Source organism: Microcaecilia unicolor, chromosome 1 (assembly GCF_901765095.1).
Source record: "Microcaecilia unicolor chromosome 1, aMicUni1.1, whole genome shotgun sequence".
In the NCBI taxonomy this organism is placed as follows: Eukaryota; Metazoa; Chordata; class Amphibia; order Gymnophiona; family Siphonopidae; genus Microcaecilia; species Microcaecilia unicolor.
Window position 1 is genome coordinate 20305330 of NC_044031.1, and position 18995 is coordinate 20324324.

At 45.0% G+C, this 18995-nt stretch overlaps 2 long non-coding RNA genes across 3 annotated transcripts in view; one reads left to right on the forward strand and one right to left on the reverse strand.

The window, feature by feature from the left end:
• LOC115463965 overlaps positions 1 to 18995 on the forward strand; it is a 59925-nt gene that overhangs the window by 35559 nt on the left and 5371 nt on the right. The window lies entirely within an intron of this gene.
• On the reverse strand, positions 13000 to 16483 carry LOC115464008. The gene is made up of 2 exons (XR_003941230.1): positions 16434 to 16483; positions 13000 to 13195 (listed from the first exon to the last, which is right to left on the reverse strand). It is a non-coding gene; the product is annotated as an uncharacterized LOC115464008 (long non-coding RNA).

An 18995-nucleotide genomic window follows, 5' to 3' on the forward strand; every position in this document is an offset into this window, starting at 1 on the left:
CAAAACAGAGCTCATTTATACACCTGACGGTGAAAAAAGTCTCGGCTCCCCTTGGGATGGTGGTTACGCTGGCCAGGCACCATCTGAAGTGTTCCAACAATGAAGAAATGAGGAGTTCCGGGGAGCTGATGAGACCACGAGATTATGTCAGCTTAGGATCTGATGACAGCACCAGGTAACTCTTGGCTCTCTGGATATGCCTTTTTATATTGTTCTGATAAAGGTACTATCTTCGGAGAGAAGATAAATTATTTGTTCTGATCTGGATGTTTTGTTTAGAAAAATCTCAAGATGTCAACAAAGATGCAGTTCTTGGAACTCAGGGCTCCAAACAGTCTTGTGACATTTTGTGCCTAGAACCCAGTCTTCGAAGCGGCTGGGATTGACTTGACCAGAAGTTCTTGTCTCTGAACAAGAGGTTCCTTTCACAATGATTGCCCACCTCATGCACCAGCCAAAGTGGGTTGCAGGCCCTTCCTGCTGAGTTGCAGGCCTTGCCAAATACTGAGACAAAAGTTCAGCTATACTGAAGTGCTATCCATGCACATCTATAGTATGGAGCTGTAGAGGCAGGGGTCTAGGCCTTACAGGTGCACAGCTTCACATCAGGCTGCTTCCTTCTTTTCTGACATGCTGGACTCAACTGTTTCTTTGAGCTGTGTGGGCATCTGTACAGCCATACAGCTTAAAGAATAGCTGGGACCAAGGTGGCAGAGAAGGAGGAAGCAGCCCGATTATGGAGCCATGTGCCTCCTTCGCTTGATTGTGGTAAGCAGGGAGCATAGGAGGAAGGGAGGAAAGCTGAACTGTGCCAAACCACGCCTCTGAGCCTTTAGCTTCTTACACAGAATTCTAATCAGATGGTGAGGGTGGGTAATTCTGCACAAATTCTGCATTGTACAGTTATACAGAATTCCCCCAGGACTAATAGGTGGTTGGGGCAATAGATGAAAAACGAGATTCTATACTGTAATGATGGTTTACATCTTTCTCTACAAAGGATCCATAAAAAAAGAAAATAACCAATTCCCTATGGGCAAGAAGATGAAAAAAGAAAAACAGGGATCTGAAAAGAAAGCCTGGATCTCAAACAAAAGGCTGGTCCACAAAGCTCAAGTCTAACAATTTATTGTATATCTGAAATAAAATAATCTGAAACACCGATACTTGTGCTGTGCGTTATATATCCACTTGATGTGAGTCCATGTTCTGGCAGAATCGCCTGAATCAGAAGTCACAATCTCATTGATATTCATGATTGAGGCAGCGTGGCTGGTGGACAGGCATAGAGTCCTCACAAACGCAGTCACGGTGCAGTGTAAATCAAAAGGAAAGCTTTACTGTTGATCAAGCAAAATACCACAATCTGTTCCTGCAACAGACTCAGGCTTAATCTGGGCAGCAACCACACTGACATTTAATTCCACATCTCATAACAGTTCTGTCTCATCAGGCTTCTTCAACACAGTTCAGATTACTCACATATAAATTCAGGCCTGGTTCCAGCCCAGGGTCCTCACAAAGACAACCTTTTACCTTGGCAGTATTCTGACAAACCTCTGAGCTAGGGCCACTTGTCTGTTCCCTGGGACTCCCCACAGGTACTGCGGCCCAGCCAACACACTCTGGGAAGATCCTTGCTCAGAACCTTCCCATCCTGTTCTGCCAGAGGGCTTTTGACTTCCTGCTCTTCCCTTGAGCCCCGCCCTCCTGGCCAGACAGGATACCATCCTAAAGTGCCACACATCTTGGTGCACAGATGACATAATAGAATTTGCACTCAGTGCGCTGCATTGGCACCCAGTCACAGAATTCCCCCTGGGTGTGGACATATATTTGAAACAGGTTTGTGCACATCTGCTGGACAACATACAGAGACCCTGCTGTATCCCCAGGTTTATACACAGACCCAGGAGATAGTAAAGCTCACAGCAGTCACAGACCACACCTGGCACCACAAAATGCTCTTTCCTTCTAACCAGGGTTGCCAGGTGGAAAATTTTTTCCCCACCCAAACCAGCCCAAAGTCAAACCCCGCCCCTGACACCCCCACCCCCGCGTCATCACCCCCACCCCCATCAACCCTGCCCCCACCGTCATTGGCCCCGCCTCCCCATCATCAGCCCCACCCACCCAGAACATCACTAACCCCGCCCCCCACGGCAAAAAAACAAACCACTTAAAAAACTGCCCAAAAGACCCAAAACAAGCCCAAAAAACCGCAACCCGCCACAGGCAAAAATTTCCCGCGGCGGGTCGTGGAAAACCGCCCAATTGGGCAGTAAAACCACCCACTTGGCAACACTGCTTCTAACTCCCTCACAACATGGTTTTGAGCTTCAACATTTGTGATATGTGACGTTCCAAATAAACAGTGTAAACCCCTAGGAGTCTCTCATGTGTGCTGAGGCCCTCTAGTGGCTCCTGTCCAGACTCATATATTCTCCACTTACCAGCACTTGGCCTTCAGAGAAGAATTCTAACCGGTCTCCTCTATGGCTGCTTGTACACCTATCCTCAAGGACTGGGGCTCCTCCTTCACTCAGGGTGTTGGTTCCCCCAGTTATCACTGCTTCTGTGAATCCTTCCCTGCTATACCCTCTGGTAACCGGTCACACTTCTGGTACTCCGGCAGGGCCCCTTGACACCTGCTTTGAGGAATATAGCCCTGGTTCCTCTGCTTTCACAAATATGCAAATTCACTCTACATTGAATGCAAATCCACTTTATTAGTTCCTGTCTTGTGGGGAACAAGTTCTTTCAAGCTTATCCTCCAACTTGTTTCTGCTCCACTGGATAGGACTTTCTTCACTCTAACTCTACAGTCCTATCCTCCACCCCACGGCTGTTAGTCAACGTCACATAATACACAGTGTCATTAATAACATGTCCACAATCAGGTGATTACCTCCTGGGTTTTTGAGGAAACCTTCTCTCTCTGCTTCCAGAAGTTATCCCCCAGCAGGTCTCTTCCTTTACTTTCTCACTCTGACCTCAGGCTCCATTTATTCCAGGTCCCCCCCCCCCCCCCTCTCCAGCTGGCTTCAGGTCCTCCATCTCTTCTCCCTCTTGTCTTGGAGGGCGCTCTTTACAGGGTGGCTAATTATCCTCCCCACCTCTTTAGGCCCCTCCCCCTGGTTCCAGAAAGGTCCCAGCCCAGAACTCTCTCTAACTTTCCATCTCCTATTCTGAGAGTTCCCCCTGGTGGCTTCTTCAGGGAAGGGCAGGTCCTATACTATGAGCACCCCCTAGCTGTCCCTTCCGCTCATTACACTGGTGTACCCCTTTTGGCTCCCTCTAGTGACCAGATCAAGGCATTTTCCAGACTTTCGGTAGGAGAGCGCCCTCTGGCGGCCTCCTTAGGGTAGGGCAGTCACTGTGTTTATCACAACAGAAAGGAACCTGGATAGTTCCTTCCCTCCACCTCTCCAGAGCTAACATTGTGTGGCCAATAGACGGGTAGTAACAAAGTACTTATACTTTGTTTTGACAGTACTTTTATTTGTAACTGAGTTACTGTTGTTTTTTGGGGGGGCAATATTTTTACTTGTAACTAGTTACATTTAAGCTGTACTTAGTAACAAAGTACAAATTTGGAAAGTATTTTTCATCCCTCTGCTTCTCATCCTCTACAGGTCACAAGTACCTGACAGAAACCCAATTAGTAGCTACATTCCATGCTACCAATAAGCAGTGGCTTCTCCCAAGACTATGGACTTTTCCTCCAAGAACTTGCCCAAACCTTTTTTAAACCCAGATACACTAACTGCTGTTACCACATCCTCCAGCAGTGAGTTCCAGAGCTTCACTATACTTTCAGTGAAAGGCTATTTCCTCCTATTTGTTTTAAAAGTATTTGTATGTAATTTCGAATGTCCCATGGTTTTGTACTTTTGAATGAGTGAAAATTTGATTCACTTTTACCTATCTATACCTCTCAGGATTTTATAGACCTCAATCATACCCCCCCCCCCCCCCTCAGCTGTCTCTTTTCCAAGTTGAAGAACTCTAACCTCTTTAGCCTTTCCTTACATGGAAGGAGTTCAATCTTTATCATTTTGGTCGATCTTTGAAACTTTTCTGATTCTACTATATCTATTTTGAGATATTGCGACCAGAATTGAACACAATACTCAAGGTGAGGTCGCACCATGGAGCGATACAGAGACATTATAATATTGGTCTTATTTTGCATCCCTTTCCTAATAATTCCTAGCATCCTGTTTGCTTTTTTTTGGCCACCTTTGCACACTGGGCAGAAGATTTCAGCGTACTGTCAACTATGACACTAATATCTTTTCCATGAGTGCTGACTTGTAAGGTAGACCCTAGAATCAGGTAACTGATTGAGATTATTCTTCAAATTGTGCATTACTTTGCATTTGTCCACATTCAAATACCCTCAAACTACATGTGTTTCTTAGTTTAGTTTCTCTCTTGGCTCAGTTCCTAAACCTTGCTTTCCATTCTCACTCCCAGCACAGCTCTGCTGTAAGCTAGCTCTTGGGGTATATGACCTGTGTGCTGTAGTGATGTGTCACCCCAATATCCTTCCACTTCATGTGGGCCAGGGAAATATGGAAGTGTGTGTGTGTGGGGGGGGGGGGGGAATAATTGTGCTAGGCAGAGAATGGAGGAGAAAGAAGAGGATGTTTGGTAAAAGGAGAGAGAAAGAGGGATGTTGTGCTGGAGTCACCACTAATAAAGGAGGGGACATTGTCCCAAAGCTGTTACCACCACATGAAGTGAGAATTTCCATTTTTGCAGAAGGCAGGTTTGCCTAAATTTAGAGCTAACGTAGCTTCCCAAGCCAACCTCTATGGCCGCTAGAGCTTTAGCAGGTGGGCTGGCGCATAGTAGGTTGATATGAATTCTTGCCTTTGGGCTCACCGATTTCCTACTCAGCATGTAATCTTTGGGATTTTCAGATTGAGGACAGGAAGCACCATATGTAAATGTGGTTCTGGAGGCTGTAGAGCAACGGATTGCTGAGCTTCCAAGGTTTGTGCATGCAGGTGGTGGAGCAGCTCACAGGGCCTTTCTGGAGGTGGAACTGCTATTGTAATTCAGTCTGTGAGTTCCAGGGGATGGGGAGATGTGAGTGGTGTCAGGGAATAGAGATGCTCTGGGAAGGGGGATTGGAGGAAGGAAGGGGATAAAATATTTGAAACATGAGATGAATCTGCTTAGGAGGTATGAAAGATGGGTGAGTCTAGCCTGCAGGAGAGAGGTTCTGACCCAAGGAACTTAATGGGGAGGAGGAATTAGTAGGGGGCAAGGCAGGTCAGGTTAGGTCAGGAGGAAGTGGAGAGTGCAGTAGATAAGGGAGGGGGGAATTAAGCACCCTACCCCAAAACACGTCAAGCTATACACTGGGAAAAAGAAGTGAGGGGAAAACAATAAGAGCACGAGGAGGAAGAAAACATCTTCTTATTGTAAGATGAGGAGGAAGAAAACATTAAGGCAGGGAGGGATTGAAAAAGAAGTAGGGATGGTCTGAGAGAAGAAAAATTGTATGATGTGTGCAGGTTAGGTAGAGAAGGTACAGATGGGCCAGGGTGCACTGGAAGGCATAGCGTGAATGTGGTGAAGATGGACTGGGAGTAGGGTAGTAAACTGAGGCAATGAGTTGGGGTTGGAGAGGAAGAGACGCTGGTGGGACTTACAGTGGTTCCCCTATCATTTCTTTTACCCATATGTCTTCCCTGTATGTGCACCACCTGCTGTGCTCTACATTTAAAGACACCCTGACCACTTCTGTTACAACCCACCATACTTTAATTTCTTTTTATGGACTTGATAATTTGTGCTGAGTTGAGCACCCCCAATCATTTAGATAAGTGACTCCTATGAGAGGAGGTGAAAATGGGAGAATGGGAAGCTGGATAGGTGGCAAGAAAAGGGCTGGATGGTAGGAGCAGTTGAGTGACAGGGAAGGAGCTAGGGTTGGTGAGGGAATGGGCCAGCAGAAGGAGGATGATGTCATGGGAGTGGTGAGTCTGAGGAGGATGGAAATGAGGGACAGGGGGATGACAAAGCTGGGAAAGGAGAGAAACTGGTGACATTTTTAGGGAATGAAATGTCAGCTTTGGGAAATAATGTGCCTCCTTTGTGTTGTATTTTTCACAGTATAGGAGGAAACTTTCCCTTTTCCTAGGATTGCACAGTGTATAGACAGAGGCGTAGCTAGGTGGGTCAACAGGGGAGCGGCCATTCCCCCAAATGGACTTCCGAAAGCACCAGCGCCTATTTTTCACGTGATCTGTCGTGTTCAAAATACACACCGGCTCTGTCGGCAGTCCGCTCTCTGCTCCCCCCCACGCCCTCAACCTGGCTACGCTTCTGCATATAGAGTCTGCATTTCATGATATTTCCATGTAGTTTTTGTCTACGCTGTGCCATGTTTAATTTGTGGTTTCTTATTCTGTATTAGATGAGGGTCTCTTGTTCTGTGTGTGATGTCTTTTCTGTTTCCAGTATTATGTATTTCACCATCATGCACCCAAAACTTGCTGTAAAACCAAATGTACATTCTTTTCTATTTCCTGTATCCACGATGAATTGTAAGCCACATTGAGCCTGCAAAAAGGTGGGATAATGTGGGATACAAATGTAATGTAATAATAATAATAACATAGTAACATAGTAGATGACGGCAGAAAAAGACCTGCACGGTCCATCTAGTCTGCCCACGATAAACTCATATGTGTATACCTTACCCTGATTTGTACCTGTCTTTTTCAGGGCACAGCCGTATAAATCTGTGCAAAAGTATTTCCCATCTCCCATCCACCAGTCCCTCCTCCCATCACCGGCTCCGGCACAGACCCCGTATAAAAAGTCTGCCCTCCCCCATCCTAGCCTCTCAACCACCAACCCCTCTTCCCCCTGCCACCCAATTTCAGTTAAGCTTCTGTGGATCCATTCCTTCTGCACAGGATTCCTTTATGCCTGTCCCACGCATGCTTGAATTCCGTTACCGTTTTCATCTCCACCACCTCCCGCGGGAGGGCATTCCAAGCGTTCACCACCCTCTCCGTGAAGAAATACTTCCTGACATCTTTCCTGAGTCTGCCCCCCTTCAATCTCATTTCATGTCCTCCTCGTTCTACTACTGCCTTCCCATCTCCGGAAAAGATTCGTTTGCGGATTAATACCTTTCAATATTTGAACGTCTGTATCATATCACCCCTGTTCCTCCTTTCCTCCAGAGTATACATGTTCAGGTCAGCAAGCCTCTCTTCATACGTCTTGGAACGCAACTCCCATACCATCCTCGTAGCTTTTCTTTGCACCGCTTCCATTTTTTTAACATCCTTCGCAAGGTACGGCCTCCAAAACTGAACACAATACTCCAGGTGGGGCCTCACCAACCGTCTTATACAGGGGCATTAAAACCTCCTTTTTTCTGCTGGTCACACCTCTCTCTATACAGCCTAGCAACCTCTCGCTACGGCCACCGCCTTGTCGCACTGTTTCATCGCCTTCAGGTCCTCAGATACTATCACCCCAAGATCCCTCTCCCCGTCCGTGTCTATCAGGCTCTCCCACCTAACACATACGCCTCCCTTGGATTTCTACTCCCTAAGTGCATCACTTTGCATTTCTTCGCATTGAATTTTAATTGCCAAACGTTAGACCATTTTTCCAGCTTCTTCAGATCTTTTTTCATGTTTTCCACTCCCTCCGGGGTGTCCACTCTGTTGCAAATCTTGGTGTCATCCGCAAAAAGGCAAACTTTACCTTGTAACTCTTCGGCAATGTCACTCCCAAATATATTGAACAGAATGGGCCCCAGCACCGATCCCTGAGGCACTCCACTACTCACCTTTCCCTCCTCCGAGCGAACTCCATTTACCACCACCCTCTGGCGTCTGCCCGTCAACCAGTTCCTAATCCAGTTTACCACTTCGGGTCCTATCTTCAGCCCTTCTAGTTTATTCAGAGCCTCCTGTGGGGAACCGTGTCAAAAGCCTTGCTGAAATCTAAGTAGATGACGTCCATAGCCCGTCCTTGATTTAATTCTCCCCGTCACCCAGTCAAAGAATTCAATGAGATTCGTTTGGCACGACTTCCCTTTGGTGAAACCATGTTGTCTTGGATCTTGCAACTTATTGGCTTCCAGGAAATTCACTATCCTTTCCTTCAGCATGGCTTCCATTACTTTCCAATAACCGAAGTGAGGCTTACCTGCCTGTAGTTTCCAGCTTCTTCCCTATCCCCACTTTTGTGAAGAGGGACCACCTCCGCCGTTCTCCAATCCCTCGGAACCTCTCCCGTCTCCAAGGATTTATTAAACAAATCTTTAAGAGGACCCGCCAGAACCTCTCTGAGGTTCCCTCAGTATTCTGGGGTGGATCCTGTCCGGGCCCATGGCTTTGTCCACATTTAGCTTTCCAAGTTGTTCATATACACTCTCTTCCGTGAACGGTGCTCTATCCAGTTCATTTTCAGGTGTACTTTTGCCAGTCCCTCTCGGTCCTTCCCCAGGATGTTCTTCAGTAAAAACAGAACAAAAGTATCTATTTAGCAAATTGGCTTTTTCTTCATCATTTTCTACATAGCGTTTTGCTGTATCTTTTAGTCTTACAATCCCCTTTTTAGTCTTTCTCCTTTCACTAATATCCTGAAGAAGTTTTGTCTCCCCTCCGTACATTTCTAGCCATTTGTTCTTCCGCTTGCGCCTTCGCCAGACGTACCTCTCTCTTGGCTTCTTTCAGTTTCATCCGTATTCCTCCCCGTGTTCCTCTACTTGAGATTTTTGTATTTCTGGAACGCTAACTCTTTAGCCTTTATTTTCTCAGCCACTTGCTTTGAAAACCATATCGGTTTTCCTTTTTCTCTTGCTTTATTTACCCTCCTTACATAAAGGTCTGTGGCCCTGTTTATTACTTCTTTTAGCCTGGACCACTGTCCTTCCACTTCTCGTATGTCCTCCCAGCCCCTCAGCTCCTTCCTTAGGTATTCTTCCATTTTGTTAAAGTCAGCTCGCTTGAAATCCAGGACTTTGAGTTTAGAGTGGCTGCCATCCACATGAGCCGTTATATCAAAACAAACCGTTGATGGTCACTGTTTCCCAGGTGTGCAGCCACTCGGACATTTGACACACTATCCCCATTCGTGAGCACCAGATCCAACGTGGCTCCCTCCCTCGTGGGTTCGTTCACCATTTGTCTGAGCTGAGCACTTTGGAAAGCATCCACAATCTCTCTACTTCTTTCTGATTTTGCAGACGGAACCTTCCAATCTACATCCGGCAGATTAAAATCTCCCAACAACAGCACCTCTCTTTTCTTCCCCAACTTTTGAATATCAGCGATCAGATCTTTATCTAGTTCTTCCAAATGTGTCGGGGGTCTATAGACAACACCCACGTGGACCAAGGTTCTATCCTCTCTTTCTAAGGTGATCCATATCGCTTCTTCCTTTCCCCACTTCCCTGTCATTTCAGTTGCTGCGATATCATCTCTCACATACAGAGCTACTCCTCCACCTTTACGTCCCTCCCTATCCTTCCTAAAAAGGTTATAGCCTGGTATGTTTACATCCCATTCATGGGAACCATGGAGCCATGTCTCTGTGACTGCAACTATGTCCAAGTCAGTCTCCAACATCAGGGCTTGAAGGTCATGAATTTTATTGCTTAGACTGTGAGCATTTGTGGTCATTGCTTTCCAACTACATTTCCTAGTATGTGTTTTGGGTTTAGTGAATTGTGAGTGTCTTTTCTCTTTGGGTACCTTCTCTTCTTTTTGTTGCCTCTTCCTTGCTTTTTCTGCTTCAATTTTAGTTTCAGGAACATCACAGTGCTGTAGTGGAGCAAAAGAATTTTGTAGTGGCAACACTTGTGCGGGTGGATGCTTCTGTGTCACATGACTAATTCTGCCTGAGCCTACTGTGAGCCATCTGTTCCTTTGTGGTTTTATTCTCTGAGGCAGTGGTGAGAAGTTATGATCTGCAAAGTCCTATAAGTTGGTTTAATTGTATCTAATTCTTGCATTACTTTATAGAGCTCTTGTTTAAAGTAGATATCTGAAGACAGATAGGACAAGCTTTAAGTTTCCAGATGATTTGCCTTGAAACTAAAGCAGCACAATTATTGCAGAGAATAAAAGTCATCCTGATTGGTTGAAATGGGTATGAACAGGTGTACTATGTTGGAGTAATAGCCTGCAAGACTGCCTGTGTATGACTGAGGAGTAAAGTTAATGAGGATTTGGTTTGTCTATAAAGGTGTAGAAACCCCTGGGGTGGGTGGGTGGGATTATAAGTCCCAATGGGTCAGCTTAAGTGCTGCTATCAAGGGAATTCTGTAGCTTAATGGACCCAAATGGTAGTGTCTGGTCAAGGACCTTACAGTTTATTAAACTTTTAAAACTACCCTAGATATTAATAACTTTCTTTTGAATAAATCTAGATATTGCCAATAATTCTAGCAGTTTCAGCTATGTAAAAATGCCCCTCCCTTTATCAGAGCTTGGCAGGAACAGAAAGAAAGCAAGAAAGACAGAAGAGGTTTCCCAGTGCTAATTAAATTGATTAAGCAACAAGCCTTAAAAATTTAGGACAAAATATCAGGTAGTTTTCTCACCTAAGCCAGCCAATTTGAGAAGTATGGGATTTAGGGGTCAGAATAAACCTGTCCTTTTTGCAGGAGCTTGGTTCTTCAGTCCCAGTACCTAAGCCAGCCAATTTGAGAAGTATGGGATTTAGGGGTCAGAATAAACCTGTCCTTTTTGCAGGAGCTTGGTTCTTCAGTCCCAGTACCTAAGCCAGCCAATTTGAGAAGTATGGGATTTAGGGGTCAGAATAAACCTGTCCTTTTTGCAGGAGCTTGGTTCTTCAGTCCAGTACCTAAGCCAGCCAATTTGAGAAGTATGGGATTTAGGGGTCAGAATAAACCTGTCCTTTTTGCAGGAGCTTGGTTCTTCAGTCCCAGTACATAAGCCAGCCAATTTGAGAAGTATGGGATTTAGGGGTCAGATAAAAACCTGTCCTTTTTGCAGGAGCTTGGTTCTTCAGTCCCAGTACCTAAGCCAGCCAATTTGAGAAGTATGGGATTTAGGGGTCAGAATAAACCTGTCCTTTTTGCAGGAGCTTGGTTCTTCAGTCCCAGTACCTGGAAGTTAGAAGTAAAATAATGACTTATAAGTACATAAGTACTTAAGTGTTGCCATACTGGGACAGACCGAAGGTCCATCAAGCCCAGTATCCTGTTTCCAACAGTGGCCAATCCCTTCCATCTTTGCAGAGATATATTACTTGAAAGTGATGCCAAAATTACAACAAAGCGTTTCTATAAATCAAGAAAGCACATCTGAACCACTTGACAGATTTTTTGGAACAGACGAAAGAAAATATTGAGTCTAGAGCTACTCTGATTGCTTCATTTGTATTTCTACAAGACAAAGAAGCTCTGTTGAGACTTTAAAAATATTCATCCGGAATTTAAAGGTAGCAAGGTCTCAATATTTCCAGATATTTCGCGTTGGACGCAACAGAGAAGAGAGAAATTTCTAGAGATGAAACAAGATTCTTTGGCTATTAGGCTAGCTTTCAATTGAGATTTCCTTGCAAGTGTTTATTGACTTTGAATGACCCAGAACAATTACGTACTTTCCTTAATGCACAAGGCGATAAGGGTTAAGTTCATATAAGAAAAGGTTGTATTATTAAAGGGTTACCTCCTGCTTAATTTTAAGTTGTATTATTCTTAATTATTCCAACTTCCATTGGTTTTCAAACTATCTTGAATCACTCATAATGTTTGTGGACTGTTAAACTAATATGTAACTTTGCCTCTTTATATATTTCCTTTGAAAAATGACTTATATTTGATGATATCTTTGCATTTAATGAAAATTAATAAACAAATTTAAACATAAACCCCATTAAGCTAACTGCTTTTACCACATTCTCTGGCAACGAATTCCAGAGTTTAATTAAACGTTGGGTGAAGAAATATTTTCTCTGATTCGTTTTAAATTTACTACTTTGTAGCTTCATTGTGTGCCCCCTAGTCCTAGCATTTTTGGAAAGAGTATAGAAGTGATTCACGTCTACCCGTTCCACTTCACTCAGTATTTTATATACCTCTATCATATCTCCAATCAGCCGTCTTTTCTGCAAGCTAATGTGTTTTTCCATCTTCAGATCAACAGCAAACCAGCTTGTTCTAGTTTCTCAACAGCTGGTATATTGGTAATCAAATAGACTCATTGCTAACAGGCAGTAGCATAGTCAGGAACTTTTTACAAGGGCTGCATCTCCCCTGCCCCCTGTGCCATGCTGCTGCTGCCACCCCCATCTCCATCCCCACGCTTGTCTCTGTCTCCCACCCACTCGCCGCCTTAAAATCGTTTTGGCTTTGGTCTTCAACCGAGCAGCAGCACTCATACACGGCCTGTTCCGGGGCTTCCTCCTTGAACCGAGAAAGTCCCGGAGCAGGCTACAGGCAGGCTATAAGTGCCGCTGTCATTGCCCGGGTGAAGACTGAGCCAAGAGGGGTTTAAGGAGTTGCGCACCTACCCTAAATCCGCCACTGCTGAGAGATCCTCTCCCAGGCCTGCTTCGTAGAGGCTTCTTGACTCAGGCCTCTCTCTCTTGGAGACCTCTTGTCTTGAGGCCTCTCTGATCTATTCTACTTCAGGGCATTTAACCACCTCCCTGCCTAAGCTCTGCCCCTCTGACTCTGCAGGTGTTAACTCCACCTACCCTAAGGCGACTCACTCTCAGTCTCAGTTAGGGAGTGATCCTATGGGAATCCAGCCATGGAGCACCCACTACCTCACAAGGTGGTTAATAGAGTCTAATAAATGAATAAGTTGTGTTTTTTAAATCATATTGTATATGTTTTAAAGGATGTAACCCACCTAGGTTTGCAGGCAGGCTAAGTTCACAAAATACATAAATAAATTAAATATACAGATGACATCTTATGTACTCTAGAAAGATGCTCTTTTCTCCTGGGAAAAGAGAAGAAAGTAGGAGAACCAGGAATTTCACTGCTTTTACTTTATTGAGGAAGTGATACAAGGGACAGCAGAATCATGAGAAGTGTCTAGCAGAAATGCCAGCAGAAATGGAGGAAGATCCCTATGCTGAACAGAAAGGAGCAGACAGGATTCAGCTCTCTTCAGTCATCCGTGGAGAGTCTGTGCCAAAAAGCTCCTCGATCACCGAATAGAACCAAGAACTACAAAAGAGAATCAATCTTTAACAGAAAAATAAAAGATTCATCTGATGGGATCATTATAAGCAACATTAAACAGGGAGGTACTGTAAAGGCACCTCCAGGGCACATTAATTAGCTGCTCATTAGTTATGATTGCATCATGGAATTATCCGGATTACTGGAGAGTTCTAACTGTAGTATAGTGTTAGTCCACTCTTATCAAGAATTGTATTAAGTTGTCCGATAAAAAAGGTATCATCTTATTTCTTTTCCATGTTTTATTTTGTTTGATTTCTATTGATAACTGTAGTATAAAAAGACTTTCATTGGCTGCTCATTAGCTGTGACTGTACAGTAGAAGGATTCTAATTGGCTGCTAATTTGCTGTGATTGTACAGAAGAGGGATTCTGATTGGCTGCTCATTAACTGTGACTGTACCTGTTTATTAACATTTAATGCATTATTTATTTATTGCCTTTTTGAATAAATTCACCCAAGGCACTGTACAGCAAGAATAACCTGGACAGAGGAGATAAGCAATTACAGCAGTAAAAAATGTTCAAAGAGCTGCACTTTATAGCATACTGTGGGGCTCATTTTCAAAGCACTTAAAGTTCCTTCGTTTACTGTGTAACTTTGTAAGTCTAACTGCTTTGAAAATACGCTTCTTAGTCATTTACAATGCCAGCACAATACAGATTAAAACATTTAAACAGCACAGGAGGTAGTCGTGGTTCAACATAGAGACAGAAGATAGAGTAATGAGTTTAGGTAAAAGATAAGGGTGATTAACTTACACAAAGAGTGCACGTGGATTTATAAAAGGTGCCCTGTAGTAAACAAGTCTTGCTACAGTATGTGCAGTTGGTGTCAGTCCTTGTGTGTCTGACTAGCTAGTTACATGCTGCTTGCGTTTAAAGGCTTGGAGAAGAGCCAAGCTTTCACCTGCTTCCTGAAGCAGAGATAACCTTTCTGAGGGGCTACTCTGGAGAAGGCTTGTTTGGTGCATCCTTTGGAGAGGGTGAGGTTAGGGATATTCCTTGGAAGGACTTTAGTAACCTTGGAGGTACCTAGAAGGAGATCCTGTTCTTCAAGTATTCTGGCCCATTTCTTTTAAGGGCCTTGAAGATCAAGAGAGAGTTTTTAATTTAGCCCTGTATTATACTAGTGTAGCCAGTGAGGATTTTGTTATCTTATTGCTCATGTTTCCTTTTTAATAAGGACTGCTCTCATGTCTGTTCTCTGATATAATGAAAGTAAAGGGCTCCAGCTCTAAGGGAGGACACTGCCAGTATTTAATGCTGTGAGAGACATTTCTGTGTCCCACTCCTTTCCTCAGGGGACAGTTAGTGCCCCCTCTGCAGTGTTTCTAGACCCACACTGTCAGAAAATAGGCTCAGGTCTCTCCTGAATCCTCCCACTTGGTGTACATGGGGTTGGCACTGAACCACAGGACTGACCCAAACTGCAAAATGTTACAGGTGGAACTGGGAGGCTCATGGAACACAACTGTCACATCCTGTCAATGCTGAAGTAAGATTTCAGTAAAATTATTCCAGAGGTCAGTGGTGGGGAAGAATTGAGAGGAGGGGGAAGCAAATGTTGGTTTATAAATGTGATCAACCCAAAGTAGTAGAAAACAAGAGGAAAAGAATATCACTGGGCAGACTGGAAGGGGTCAGTTGGTTTGTATTTGATGTTTGTTACTCTTTCAGCACAAGATTACTCATTCTGATTGCAGGCTGTTAATGTCCAGTGATGTGAAAAGTATTGACCCCCTCCTGATTTCCCCTGAATGGATTCTACTACTACTGAGCTTAAACGTAATAAAAAAAAGTAAGATGATATGATACCTATATTATTGGACAATCTTAATACAATTTTCTGTAATTTAGACAAAGGAAACCCTAAACATACTAAGGTCATTTTTATCGTAGCCACAAAAATGGCTTTTTTTCTATTTTTTTTGCATTAATGGCCATGGCCATTTTTTACAATTATACACGACCCATTTTATACGCAATAAGGGCTCCTGTTTCATCTGTGCACCAACCAGTTAGCATGTTATAGTTAGTGCAGGAATTCCCATTTTCTGCCCCGACTCCCCCCCCCCCACCCACCAAAAAGAAACTTTTTTTTAGCTTGCACAGATTTCAGAGTTACTGCAGGACGCTTGAGTGCATCCATAGTACTCCATGTTTTGCTGCATTAGGTACATGCTAGTGTTTAATCTAAGGACCTCACAGTTTTAAAATTATTAATTTATTTAGGGGTGGTTTACAAATCCACTCTAGCATTTTTAGCTTGTGGTAAAAATCAGCTGGTGGTAAACGCTAAGATGCCCATAGGAATATAATGAGTGTCTCAGCATTTACCGTCATCTGATTTTTACCGCAAGCTAAAGACCCTCTTAAGGAATAAAGTTATGCAACATCCAGAGTAGTACAGAGAGGAAAAAAGCACTACTGGGCCCTCAAGACTGAGACAACAGGAGTCCTTTATTAAGATCAGACCCGACACGGCCGTGTTGCGGCACAACATCGCCGCCTGAGGGGACCAAGTTTAATATCAAGAGGCGCAGGTAGGGAGCTCAGTAGGTATGGATTCTGACCGACGGCGTTCTACGGGAGTTTCTCAAATCTCCCTACCTGCGCCTCTTGATATTAAACTTGGACCCCTGAGACAGGTGCTGTTTGCGCCGTAACACGGCCCATGTCGGGTCTGATCTTAATAAAGGACTCCTGTTGTCTTGGTCTTGAAGGCCCAGTTGTGCTTTTTTCTTCTGTATGCTTTTTGTGTATACTGTTTTCTATCCAGAGTAGTACCCATATGAAAAAGTATCTGCTGTTAGGGGCCCTTTTACAAAGGCACGGCAAGCCTACCACGGCTTGCCACATGCCAATTGGGCTCTACCACCGGGCTCCCTTTGGAGTTCCGCTCCATCTCCTGCAGGAGGCGGAAAGGGCTCCCCCAGGAAATGACAGCACTGCAAGTGTTTAACTTACCACATGGCCATTTCCTTCTGGGAAAAAAACCCTTCTATCGGGCGGCAATAAAAGGGGGCCGGACACCACTACAGGGCCCCTTTTACCACTGCTTGGTAAACTTAGTTAGTCAATCAACCTGTTGCAAATTTTATTGATAATCAGATTCAACTGAACACAGCCAGGCTTGATTTCAGCCTGAAATGCATATGCATGAGATTATTCATTCTGATTATAAACTATTAATGTATCTAAAATATGAAGCAGATTTTACCTTCAGCTATCACATCTTTGACGAGTTTGTACATGGAAACTAAGATGCCCTAGAGGGGAAACAGAAACTTGGGTAAGAAAGGAAATATTTCTGAGACAGTAACACAATGATAGATCTGGCAATAGATGCTGAAAGGTGCCCAGCTCTACCACCGGCTGCCTTTCAGGTGCTGTGGAGGACTTGCAGCTCATCTGCATATCCTTACAGCCTTCTCCAGGGTGACACCAGGTCCACTCCGATCCACTCAGGGCCTCCGCTCTAGGTGCCCAGTGCTTCTACCAGGTGCTATGGAGGACTTGCAGCCCTTCTGCATTTCCTCACAGCTGTATCCGGGGACTCCAGGTCCACCCCGATCTTCCCAGGGCCCTCGCTCCAAGTGCACAAAGTTTCCAGTGCTTTTGGCTAGGATCAGGCGACCCTCAGGGGGAGGAATGCTGGCTTTGGCCTAACCCCTGGTAAGCCTTTCCTCAGCTGAGAGGTGCCCAGCTCCCACACCGGCTGCCTTTCAGGTGCTGTGGAGGACTTGCAGCTCATCTGCATATCCTTACAGCCTTCTCCGGGGTGGCACCCAGGTCCACTCCTCCGTTCTAGGTGCCGCGCGGGGCATTTTTCTCTTACATCTAATCTTCTTCCCAGTTGCTAAAGTACCTCAGTCATTTTGGCCCCTATTCACATTCTCTTCCTAGCCCTGTCCCTTCCTCATCTTTTCCCTCACCCCCTACCTCTCTCTGCTACAGGAACTCACTGCCCATCCATCGACTTCATCACCTCACCTTCTCTCCTACCCTCTTCCTCCCTCTTGGCTTTTAATCTCCGTCTCTTTCTTCCCTCCATTCTGCCTTCCCCATTCCACCTAAATACCTCTCGCCTTCATGGCCACACTCTCTACTCTCCTCCGCTCTCTTTTACTCCTTCTCTTACTCTCAGCCGGCGACATCAATCCCAATCCTGGCCCTCCTCACCAACTATTATCCCAACTCTACAGATCTCACCGCGACCTCTCTAACCTCATCTCTATTCCTCTACTCCCTCCTCTTCTCTGCCCTTTTCTTGCGCCCTATGGAATGCCCGCTCTATCTGTAACAAACTCCCTATATCCAGGACCTCTTTATCTCGCGTCACCTCCATCTGCTCGCCATAACAGAAACCTGGCTCTGCCCTGATGACTCTGCTTCAGTCGCAGCCCTCTGCCATGGCGGTTATCTTTTTTCACATACTCCTCCCGCCTGCTGGTCGCGGGGGCGGTGCTGGACTACTTCTCTCTCCCTCCTCCAGATTTCAACCCCTTCTTCCACCTCATCTCACTGTTTTTCCTCCTTTGAAGTCCACTCTATCCACCTTTTCTCTCCTCTGCCTCTTCGACTAGCAGTCATTTATCGTCCCCCTGATAAGTCCCTTTCATCCTTTCTCAGTGACTTTGATGCCTGGCTTGCCTTCTCCATGATCCTTCCTCCCCCTCTCATCCTTGGTGACTTTAATATTCCTGCTAATGATCTTCCAACTCTTATATTCCAAGTTACTCGCTTTAACATCCTCCTTTAATCTCCAACTATGCTCCACCTCCCCCACTCATCAAAATGGTCACTGTCTTGATCTCATCTTCTCCAAATGTTCACCCTCTAGTTTCCTTGCCTCTGATCTTCCCCTCTCTGATCACCATCTTATAACTTTCACACTTAAATCTCCTCCCTCCAGTCCCGTCCTATCTTATCTAATTTATCTAGGAATCTTCACGATACTGACCCTTCATCTCTATCCTCCCATGTTTCAAACCTCCTCTCTACTGTGGCACCATCCAAGTCTGTCAACGAGGCTGTTTCTTCTTACATCAATACTCTATCCTCTGCCTTAGACACACTTGCACGTTTGATGACCCGCCCTATAAGGCGTACAAAACCCCAACCTGGTTGACTTCTAATATCTGCTACCTACGTTCCTGTACCCCGCTCCGCCGAATGCCTCTGTGGAAGTCTCGGGCCCTTGCTGATTTCTTACACTTTAAGTTCATGCTGACCTCCTTCCAATCTGCTCTTTTATGCGCAAAACAGGATTATTATATCCAACTGACCAACTCTCTGGCTCTAACCCTCGACTTCTCTTCACCACATTGAACTCTCTCCTCAAGGTGCCCCCTCCCCCAACTCCCCCTTCATTATCTCCTCAGGCCCTTGCTGAATTCTTTCACGACAAGGTTCAAAAGATAAACCTTGAATTCTCTACCTCACCACCTCTCCCTCCACTAGTCGGTTCCCCTCTCTCTCCTCCCCTCATTCCTTTTCCTCCTTTGAAGTTACTAGAGGAAACTACACTTCTCCTTTCTTCCTTAAAATGTACCACCTGTTCCTCTGATCCATTCCCACCCACCTTCTTAATGCCATCTCACCTGCTCTTATTCCTTTTATCTGTCACATTCTCAACCTCTCACTTTCCACTGCAACTGTCCCTACTGCCTTTAAACATGCTGTGGTCACACCTCTCCTTAAGAAGCCTTCACTTGACCCTACTTGTCCCTTTAATTACCGACCCATCTCCCTCCTTTTCTCTCCAGATTACTTGAGCGTG